We start from the raw sequence: 12,042 nt of genomic DNA, 5'->3' as shown, positions 1-12,042 counted from the left end.
TCTTAAAATTTGATTCGAAAATGGATTTTATTGTTTGTCTATTTATACTTGACTAAATTTTGTATTTTTTCTTTTAAATCATTTTTATTGTCGTTTAGATGCACGGGATCGAACGCAACCGTCTTGTTTGTTTAAAATACACCTCTATATAATATTTTAATTTTCAATCGTAGGCACGTAACACATTGTCGAAGTCGAATCGTTTTTTTTTTTAATTTTATTTATTTTATCAATTTTTCTTTTTCTCGAACATGTGAATCGAAAAGTATGTTGTGTGTGTGTTGTTTCATTAATAATTATGGTAACATGTTTAACATTTTATTATACACAAAGAATACAGGAAATGCACATGCAAAGAAGATTGATTGTTGTCTAAATATTTACGTTGTTGCTTGTGATTCAATGAAACCGGGGAATTCGGTGTAAAATTTCCGAAAAAAAGAAATTTTTTCTTTCGACCGTTGGTTGTGAACTTATTTCAATTCCAACTCCCCATTTCGTCATTACATTCAATAAACTTTCCATATTTCGTTTCGATATTGGGAAATCGAGATTTTAATTTCGTTCGAATAAATTCAAGCATTGGAACATTTCACTAAAACTTCGCTAGATTCAATTGAAGAGACCGCAATCTCCGGTATGTACATTTGAATGGGTCTGGTAAAAGCACATTCAATGAAACACCAAGATTTGTTTAATGAAAATCTGAAGTTGTTACGCGTACTCTCTCGTTCATTTTATTAATTGATATGCTTTTAGCTGGTCGCGTCGTGGTTCATTGATTTTTTTTTTACAGAAAAATTGTTGGTTGAAGAGTTTGTGTTCGAAACACATTTTTTTCTATTGAAGGTCGATCGCTCGAATCATTGGATGTATTTGTTCATGATGACCGCTGATTAAAATTCATACGACTATTTTTTTTTGCGAAATTTTGCACTTGGTTAGATCATCAGCCGGCAACGTGAAGATTCTGACTTCGTGTCTCAGATGTGCACAAATTTTTCTTACCAATTACATGTCCACTAGCACACATTTGAAGACCTTATTTCGACAGTACTGGTACAACATGTCCAAATTAATAAAATAATAATCTACTGACACACTGTGAATGTGGTGCAGTCTTGGTTGACCGAGAAGTTGTCGGTGACAATGAAGTTTATGAATATGTTGATCAGATCAGTAATTCCGGATGTATAAATTATGTAACCCAACATACATGGCCGCAGTGTTAAAATAGCTTTAATTTCGATAAATTTGATATCGTAAGCCGCTTATTACGAAAACTGATGCTTCAGGGACTATAGAAACGTCGTTACAGATCCCAATTTCAAAGTAAAGAAAAAAAATAATCCGAATTACGATAACAGACACACGTGCTGATCACTACGTGCTCTGAAGAGATGTAATTGAACGCAAAGTTTTTAGTTACTTGTCCTCAATTGGTATTGCAATATTTCAGTTGTTTTGATGATTTCCAGTTGTAAATAAAGTTTCATTCATTTAATCTACATCAAAAATTGACTCAATAAATGGCATTATGGCCACAAAAGACTGCATTGTATTTTAGCTTAGCAGTGACGGCAGTGACGTAGATTCACAGATATCGTTTTGTATTCATTGGTCACTCATATTTCACTGAAGTAAAATTAAGAATGATTATCTCCGGCTTACAGGGCCTATTTTCGTGAAATTTATTCTTGGAAACTTTCGAAGTCCTTGAAAATGCTCCAAATTTTAAAATTTCGGGAATTTCCAAGAATTTTGGTAGTTTTTGAAAATTTCGGGAGTTTCCAAGAATTTTGTTGAGAGCTTTCGATAATTTTGGTGAATTACAAGAATTCTTGAAATTCCAACAGTTCTCGAAATTCTCTACATTATCGAGAGAAAAAAATCCCGAAAATTGGCCCTGCCTGCTTAAGTCTACGGATTTTCATACAAAATTATACAGAAAATTAGTCTCAAGTACAGCTGATTTAACTTGTGTGATTTCATATTCATTGGAGAAAAACTGATGCGTCATTATGACGACGATGCCATTGAGGTTGATCGTTGAATGTAACTACAATAGCATGCAATAAATCATTTGTTTGAATTAAAAGAATTAAATGAAAAATGGGTGAGAAAGTTCCGTATTGCTCTTATGGAACTGCAATAGACGGTTATGAATTTAGTGTTAGTATTCCATAGGGAACCAACCTTAGTTAAAAGAGCCATCATGTTCGCAACAATATCGAAATTCATCCTACTTTTAACCGCATAAGCAGAAATTATATTCTTGACTTCGACGTTTTTTATGCGAAGAAATAGGTACTGGTATACATCGAGCCATACATAAAACATATAACAAAAAAATAGTTCACAATAAATTAACATGATTTATAGTTGTTTATCGTTATGCTTGTGGTTTTAACGATTTGTATACACATTGACACTGAAAACGATTTTATATAAATTCAAAACTGAAAATGTTTTTGCCGCAGCAAAGGTCATTGTTACGCAGTTGTCTTTCCATTAAATTTCTGCTACAGATCGTGCGTTTGTCTGCCAAATTGTTATATTTCTTAGAAATTACAGAAAAAAAGACAAAAAGATCAACAAGCGTACGATTGTTTGTTTTTTGTTGTTTTTTACCGATTAGACAGACCTGTAGCTGTTGATCGCTATCTGAAAAGAGAGAGAAACAAAAAAAAATGCAAATTACCATAATAAACACACGTGCCGAACACTGCACGTCTAACATATGCGCTAAAAAGAGGGAAAATAACCAGATGAGTGCCGACTTGTTTCAGAGACTAGGCACAATTGACCCCGGTGCACATACGATTCTAATTTATGTCTCGTGCGTATAGTTCGAGTTGCATTCAAAACGGTTTCGAAATGATTAGTGCGTTTGGTGGCAATGTACAATACAATGTTCGGATGCGTATTGAAGTGATGAAAATAAGAAAATTTTTCGGTTGTAACGTACACATAAAATCTTAAACAAATATAGAACCAGAAATGCCTGAAACAACTATAATAAACAAATAAATGTGTCTTTCGACTCTCGGATAATATACAATGTGTAAATGGTGAACAAAGAGAGCCTCTGACTTTTAGTCAAATTATACTTATTAAATGGCCAAGCATTTAAGATTATAATATGTTTGTGTATAAAGTCTTGTTATGAATGAAACGGACGCAGTATACGGCCAGTGTGTGTACGCAATATGTGTGTTCTCGAACTGTGGAAGCAGCAATGTCTTCTTTATGTCTGTACAAGTACTTATACGTATATTAATAAAATGCATAAATTATTCGTTTTTCACCATCGTTTATGTGAAACATTCCAAACGAAAACATTTACTTTGATGATGTTTGATCTTAAATTTAAACATCTTTGTTGTGTACAGCCCGCATCACGAATTACACACAGTGTAACGTGGAAATGATTTAAAAAAACATTTTGTCTGTCTCTACGCGGTCTCTATTGACCGTAATGAAATCGTAATCCATTTAATTACTCAATCAAATTTAATTAAATATTCGGTGCTCCGGTAGACATTCATTCATACCATTTCTTTTTGTATGATATGTTATGCATATACACAATCGCATGTCACATGCAACACACTGGTGTGACTAATTTATTTTTTGCCATTTCGTACTGCTATTGATGAAATTCGTAATTGTTTTTCCGATTCTAATGGAACTACATACACGATGGGCGAGGCTGCATTTGTGTATCGCATTGAGTTGTGAATGATTTTTTTCTCGCCAATTTTAATATACCAACTCTTCAACAACAACAGAACCGTCTGCCGAGAGATCGAGAGATGCAGTTAGCTGTTGTAGATATCAGCAACAAGATACGAATAAAAAAAATGATTTAAATTACTTGAAAGCATTAAAAAAGGCGCCGGGGGATCGACCTACAAAACATATTGTTCATAAGAGCACGTATAAAATGTATACTGTTTACCAGATCCACCACGATAAAAACTCTTTTATGTTTCAGTGATTTAGTTATCTTTAATAGCATCTCGACAAAACAAAAAATTGGTTTTCGAGCCAATTTGCTTATTAGTACAGCCGAGATCCATAAATGTTTTTAACTGATTATAATGTCAATGCCATTCGTACACACCAATTACTAATCAATTAAACGAATAACCCAGATTTCATTTAATACGACTGGCATTTCTACAGCCAGTAGTCAATTCTTTTCATTTGTTATTGGTAGCAGCACATTTGTGATTAATTCTTGCGTGTTGCAAAAAAAAAATCTGTTTTACCAGGAAAATGAGCAGAATTATTATTTATGCAAAAGAAATTACTTTGTACATGCATTGTCTGCGCTACACCATTCTTTGCATTCTTTAAGTAGACTTGTTTTTCTGTTTTGTTGGCATGCATTGGAATTCAGAATAGTTAAGCCACCATGATTGTTTGACTCTACGATAATATATTCTGTAACCCCCGGTGACTATTAAAGAACTGTGCATCGATTCAATTTCGTTTTTATTATGAAAAGATTTATAATGGAAAATGAAGTAATAAAAAACGGTACCGCGTTAGATGTGAGAGCCGAAATTGAATGGTGGCGGAGGCTGAAATATTGGGCTGAATGATTCCTAGTTACGCAGAGGACAGGTAGCTCACTGAATCACTTAGAATTATACATTTTAGGTGTTATGGCCAGGGCTTATTCGGCTTATTATTCAGAATTTCAATTTTTAAATTTTTAAAAATTCTTAATTTTCTAAAAATTCTTAAATTTAAAAATTGACAGAAATTTTAAGAATTCTTGAAATTCAATTCTTAAATTTCTCGAAAATTCCTAAAAATTCTTAAAAATTTCTTGAAAATTCCTAAAAATTTACTGAAAATTCCTAACGACAATGTAAAAGGCACTTCGCTTATATGAAATATGCATTTACATTGGCCAATCACGTAAAGCACAGTACGTACGTGTTTCCAACTTGTTATAGCATCGTCAAAATTAAAATTTGGAACCACGGACTTAATGCACTGTTATAGTTGAAATATTACCAAAATAAAGTCGAATATGGTCTTCAAATCAGGTATTTGGTATTTCTTATAAGGCTTATCGACAATACATACCATTACGTCACAATAATATCTAGCAACTCCATCTATGATCTATGGGCGGAGACAGGTGTTAGATTTCAGTTCAAAAATATGCGTGATCTCGTTTCGTGAGACACCAGTCCCAACTGAGGCTTAGCTGCAGAATTGAAGTAATTTTAATCGATTGACCGTGAAACTTTAGGTAGCTGATTCCCCTCGGTGCAAACGATGCATCGGTCACAGCTTGAACACTACCGACGACCTTCGTCGCCTCTCACGCTTGTGTTGTATTCATTTGAATTGAATTGATAAAGTGGAGACCTGCTTAGTAACCGAGAAGAAAGAAAGAAAAAAAGTTCGTTCTCCACGACTACACTTCCCAATTTTCGTTCATTTCATTAAACTACATTAGGTCCCCTTTTATTTGTCCCGCTGTTTACACTTTGATAAAATTAAATCATTCTCAACATTGGTGAACATTATGCTGAGTGCAATGCGCCATAAAAAAAACCTTCGGTGTGCTGTACGATTGCATATCATTAAGCCACTTCATTCGGTATGCATGAACGACTCTCAATGTTGATAAGTTCAGTTAGTTTAGCATTTGTTGCTGGATTGGAATATTATCCTCTCCATATAGTATACCTTTACCAGCATTAGTACTGGATTGTTTTATTATCTTATTTTTCTTCCTTGTATGTTCAATATATTGTATCGAACGCGATTTGTTTTTTTTTTAACATAAAAAGTAAAAATACGCAATTTTATCAGTCAATTAATCCACAACACTCATACAATCGCATAACATTGACTGGTATATTATACTTTTATAAAATGTTAATTTCGAAACTGATAATTATACGTATTTTGATAAAAATCTTTTTTTTTTTACTCGAACTCATTGGAATTGTGCTTCGTTCGTGTGCTTAATGTTGTCGAGTTTGTGTAAGTGATGTTTAGTTGAATTTCGACTTTTACAGCAGTACCTATTTGTCTAGACGGATTTGAAAGCGTTTCTTTACTTACGGCGCTCTTGCTTCTTATAAAATTGACTCGAATTACACCGACGCAAAGAGGTAGCTTTTTATTAATTTTCCTTTCGTGTAACCAGTGGAGTTTTTTCTTGTTCTCTTCACTCGTTCGTTTATTATTGTTGCATTGTATATGGACATGTAAAAATTCCAGTTAAATCGTTCTAACAATAAGACAATTTTATTCTCGATATAAATAAGTGAAAAAAACGTAAGCAAAAGAATCGTATTCTGCTTCTAAGTTTTCCATTTAGTTTTGTTGAAGAAAAAAAAAATTGTTTTATATAATACACAGTGTGTGTTTGACTCGATTCCGACTGGTTTTAACCTAAATAAGAAAAACAACTTTGTGTTAATTGGTATCATTACCATACAAAAGACAGAAGCATCATAATAGCCGTCTTATAGCCGTTTGATCGTCGCATATGTGTATTGAAGTTTATAACAATAAATTAATAAAATGTCTAAATGTCAGCCTTGACGTGATACCGAGATACTTGACGAGGAGAATAAAATTATTAATAAAAATAATTTCATTATAAAAATCTCCACACAATGGAGACCTATACAATATATTCACACTGAATGTGCGGATCATGTGTTAGTGCTTAATTTATCGGTGCTGTGGTATTAGTAATTTTCGTATGAATTTGATGATTCACAGACAATAATATCTTATCAATCAACTTGTTGATTATTTCATACGCGTTGTTGTTGTCGACGTGTTGGTGGAATAAATTAAAATCCAGTAGGGAAGTTAATCGAATGAAACGATTAATTGTGTGTGAGTTTGCCTGCCATTAATTGAATCCAATTGTTTGCTGCGATAGTGCAATCGTTTGTATATAAATTCATACGAACAAGTTTATTGCATTAGATGGATGAGCTTTCAAGGCACGTTTCCAAACAGATGAATTAAAAAAAAACGAGACAAATGTTGACTTAAGACGAGTGAAGGCACTTTCATGGACTTTACAGTCAAACAACCTCAATTTTTTCTTAAAATTCTATCACCATTTATAACTAGTCTGACAAGGTCGTAAACTGTAACATGCCAACTTGCATTATCGATAGATATAAATCAGATAAGATAATGGACTTTGATAACATGGCTTAAGTGAACAATTTTCCACAGAAAGTATTATTTTAAAGCGATTAGGACAGAGGATCTCAAACTTTAATTCAGTTTCATTTAATTTTACATTTAGACCCGTACGAAATACTGGTCTTAGAGAATACACTCCTGTTATTTTAGCATCGGGAATTTTTTGTTTAACCTAAAATAGATACCCGGAAATGTCAGTAGGTAGTCCATCGACTCGATAACCTGAATCAATATTATACGAAATTACGATTGATAGAAATTCTTAGCAAGCCGCACGAGGTACCATTAGTGTTGCAACACCAGGTTAAGACAAGAAAAAATTTATTAAAAATAAATTTATTTCATTATGTAGTAGCAATGAAAGTGTATATTTAACAAGGTAGAGCTTGTGAACGTTTTAACGTGAGTTTTTCACACTGTTGTGTTGGCTGATACTTTTTTTTAGAGGTCAGTGCACTTTTTTGGGGAATATTTAAACGAGTAGTCCCATTCAGTGGATATTGTGTGTTCCAGTGTCCCTTTATGGGTATAAAGTGCTACATCTAAAACGATTGACTGTCATATCAGCATGTAAGTATCAGAGAGTGAAATGACGGTGCGATAACACAATTTTTATTATCTTCAAGACAATAAGATCGATCTTTGCATTATAGATTATGGTTACACATTCGTTTACTCATTTCTCTTTCTGTTTCTTTCGATTTAAACGTCCAAATGTGTGGACCTTCATAACTTTCATATAGTTCACCCACATTACAATTTAAGTTTATGTTGGTCAACTAGTACTTAAGTTGTCGTCGTTAAAATGATGAGGTGTGTCCGATCAGACGGTAACGTGCATACCTCTTGTGAGATTTTTTCTGCATTTGAATGTTAGTAGATCGTGTCGCTGTTATATGGACATAATAATCAACGAACTCAATAAAATTCTCAAAATTATATCAATTTGATGGACCAATCTTCTGCTCCATCTCATCATTATTTTAACGTAAAAATCAAATTGTTTTTATGGCGTCGATATTCTCATAAAATTCAAATTTTGTCTTTTATTGATTTCGGATAGAAAGAGAAATTTTTGTGTAGTCTTCTGAAAGCATTATGTGCATCTCGGACATGCATTATTTACACACATCTCTGACTATACCATCGGTTTCTACGTGATCTTCATTCATAATTTAAAAAGCTTACCGAGAATTCAAAACAAATTTCCTTTGTAATTTTGTTCGATTTCTTCGAAAGTATAATGATTTTGAACTCGTATTCTGAATTGCCTTGACATGCAACTAAGTGTTAAAGCAGAAACCGCAAATTAAATGGTTTTTGTTGCCTGTGTTTTCCAACACAAATTTTTGAGTGAGTCATTGCGTTACAATCATTTACATTTCAGTCCTATTTCACATGTCTGACGGTCTGACGATGTGTGTTTAAGCCATATAGTAATTCCAATCACATTCATATTAATATGTGACGTGACAATTGATACTATCACAATTTTATAAATAATATGAACAGTTAATAAATGCAATTTTTAAACTGAATGTTTTCGGATCTCGGCTCGCTGGGAGAGAATGTTATGCAAAGCACGATTCTTTAGAGATTGATGGTGCGACAAATTGTTTTGTAATTTTTTTTTTCTTCTTCTTTTATTAGATTGAAATACCAAAGCACGTAAAAATTACCATGTCATGAATAATGTTACTGGCATAATAATTATGCAACCTACATTTCTAATGGTTTCATGTTGATCCAAAGTCGAACCGAAATTCAAAACCGTTGAGTGAGTATTTTCTATTACCATTTATGGCGAAAATGCATCAAAACAGTGTACACATTGGCTGTTTTGTTTCGGTTTCAACTTTCTGTCTTCGGGTAATGTATCCTAATTATTTTCATGTTTAAAACATATAAAATGTCTTAATTGAAAGTAAACCGAACGGCAAATCTAATCGAAGATTCTATGCACAATGCGCAACACAGTCTGTCCATCTAATTTCCATTTTATTCTATCAAATCGTAAAATTTGAATTCCGCCAAATGGATCAGGACAGGTTTTCTCCCAGCAAATAAACCAGAAATGTAATTCCGATGTAGGTGGAATCATTTTATATCGAAACGTATATATTGACCGATCATTGCGAAATTAAATTCTTCTCTCATCCGTTTTCAATTTAAAGCAATGTGTTGATATAAAGAACTTCAATTACCCTCATTACCATGTCGATTTGTAAGAAATTTATTGACAACATAAAATTGGAAACAAATACGAAACTTCGTTTAGCTGAACAATATTATGAGTGTTGTAATATGTTATGTGCTCGAGTCGTTTCAGATAAACTTATCTGTAAAGGTTAGTTCACTAATCTCGGCTTATCCAGTTTAGCAATTTGTTGCTTCGCCACTTGGTCAACCGTAAAATGTACTCGCAGGAAAGTGATTTCACTTAGATTTCATTTAAAGAGGTAAAAGTTAATTCGATTATCTTGCAGGAGGTAGAAAGTCGTACGCACCGAATGAAAAGGCGTAGCGTACCTTAAGGCCAAGTTCATTACAATTTCCCTGGCTTATGTTAGTGTTTAATCTGCTGGTTGCCATTGCCACATCTTATCATTCTCCTTTCCCAAATCCCTGAAGAACTTAACGTTTTTAGGCGTAACTTCACTGTAAAGTAATGCTTGGAACAGCCTGAACCTAATACGAGCAAATCGAATTTAAATCAGGTCAGTGAACTGAAAGCTTTTCAATGAATATAAACTACGGCTAGGAATCGCAATTCAACGAGGAAACGTTGCATCAATCTTGGGTACGCTTCCACTGTATGTACATTCATTGCAATTGAATTCATGATACTCATTCTGCATAAACAGCCTCGATGAAGCGGGTAACAGTGGCAGGAGGGTGTTTAATTCTGCATGCAATATCAAGTTTGCCTTCTACTAACCTTCTACTATGAATGAAATGGAATGAAATTCGTGGTTCCAATAATTCTTTAAGAGGATGATTACCCATCTAGGTAATGTTAACTTTAAAGTCCATAAAATACGAATAGTAAATGCATTAGTCCCAGTATGCAGTACGGGTCTAAACGGTTCAATAGAAATATCCCGTTGATGATACTTGAAAGTGTTAAACATTTTCACTAAACTTATGTTGTTTCGGCGGTGCGACGACGTACGCACATTTTTAACTCTTGACAGAGATATTTTCCGATGGAAAAACAACGAAATAAAAATAAAAACTCCGATAATAGGTGTCTGACAAAAACAGCTGCCGTTCACCGAACCTAATTGATTTTCTTTTCTTTTTCCACTTCTACTTCTTCTCCAAAACCTTAAAATATCGCTACAAATCAGTGCTTTGAATCTGAAACAGCTAAACAAAATGCAGTCCAGGTTTTACATGTAGGAGGAAAACGAACCGGCTTTTCAAAATAGATTTGTATCAGCTGCACACACATCAGAAACGATGTCGTTGATCACGTAAAATGGATCTTTTGATGTTAACTGTGTGCCTTTGAAAATTTATTGTATTTGACGGTTGATCGTCGAATGATAATTTCATGTTTGTAAAGTGGAAACACTTATCGTTGATGATGATGTGTCGGAAAAAAAGCAGAAAATCGAACACATAATTCTTTCGTTGAATGTTTCTTTTCGGGATGGTTTTTAGACTTTGTATTGTTAATTTGCTAGAGAGATACGAACACCACTATATCATTTATCGACGAAATGAGGTTGACGACACTTTTTTTTCGTTGTTGAAATATACGAAAACGCATTTAAGTTTTCAGAGATTGTCCAATATAATTTCCATATACATTAAGCGTACACGTACCATGGTGTACATGGTACAAACACAGCCTTTAATTTGTTTTTAATTACGAAACAACAATATGATAATATCGCGACATATTAATTTTCGTCTGATTAAACGGGTCTGCACGTCTGTAGCTTTTTCTAAAATGAAAACAGAATAAAAAAAGATCAGAAAATAGGCGCCACCGCATAACTGAGAAAGTTTAAAATCGCTTACGCACAATTAACTTATCATCATTAAAATATATGTTTTATGCATTATGCATGATTACAAGTTAAAAGTGTTATGGTAAATGATTTATATATATTTATACACATCGAGTGTGCATACCATCTATACAAGTACATATACCATATGCGTCTGCCTGCATGGTGACTGTGTATATGCACAAGTTTTTTTTTTTTATTTCTGTATCAGTGAATAATTATAATTTTATTGAAAAGGATGCAATTACAGTCTTTTAATTGCAATTTATTCAAAGCTAATAAACGGAGTTATGTCGTAAATAAAACTGTCGTCTGATTTATTTCAATTGGATACCAATTTATACGTTTTATACTATCACAAGTATCGGTACGGGTACACGGGTAATCGCAATTATATTGCGAAATTAGGCTGTAAACGAGGCTGTAAATAATTCGTCTATGAAAAAATTCAGCGCAGAATATCGTGATGTTTATCGACCAAATCCCAACCGTGTCTATGGGAATGTTTCGCTGTAAATATTCGCTAATTTGCTTTTATTCGCAAATAAATTAGTTTCAAACGACTAGCTGCCAACGATTTCTCCTCAAAATTCATGACAAAAGATAAAGAAAGTTTCGCTCGTAATCGACATGTTGAACATAAATTTGTGATTGTTTTGACGCTTAGTCTATCGAATTAATATACATTTTTGATTATATCATTAATACCGAAGGCATGCATTTTTAAGCGAAGTACACATGCGACATTTCGGTTGTAATTCCTCTTCAGATCTTAATTTATTTGTGAAACCGGGTGTACGTTGGACCCAATTAAATT

General features: G+C 33.4%; 1 protein-coding gene and 1 long non-coding RNA gene across 2 annotated transcripts in view; one reads left to right on the top strand and one right to left on the bottom strand.

Annotated features, from left to right (window-relative positions):
* LOC119079460 overlaps positions 1–12,042 on the top strand; it is a 36,455-nt gene that overhangs the window by 2,871 nt on the left and 21,542 nt on the right. The window lies entirely within an intron of this gene.
* LOC119079564 lies at positions 4,366–4,601 on the bottom strand. Its single transcript, XR_005088190.1, has 2 exons — positions 4,550–4,601; positions 4,366–4,476 (listed from the first exon to the last, which is right to left on the bottom strand). It is a non-coding gene; the product is annotated as an uncharacterized LOC119079564 (long non-coding RNA).

The sequence above is a fragment of the Bradysia coprophila genome, unplaced genomic scaffold, assembly GCF_014529535.1.
Source record: "Bradysia coprophila strain Holo2 unplaced genomic scaffold, BU_Bcop_v1 contig_324, whole genome shotgun sequence".
Classification (NCBI taxonomy): Eukaryota; Metazoa; Arthropoda; class Insecta; order Diptera; family Sciaridae; genus Bradysia; species Bradysia coprophila.
This window is presented reverse-complemented; position numbering and strand designations above follow the sequence as displayed.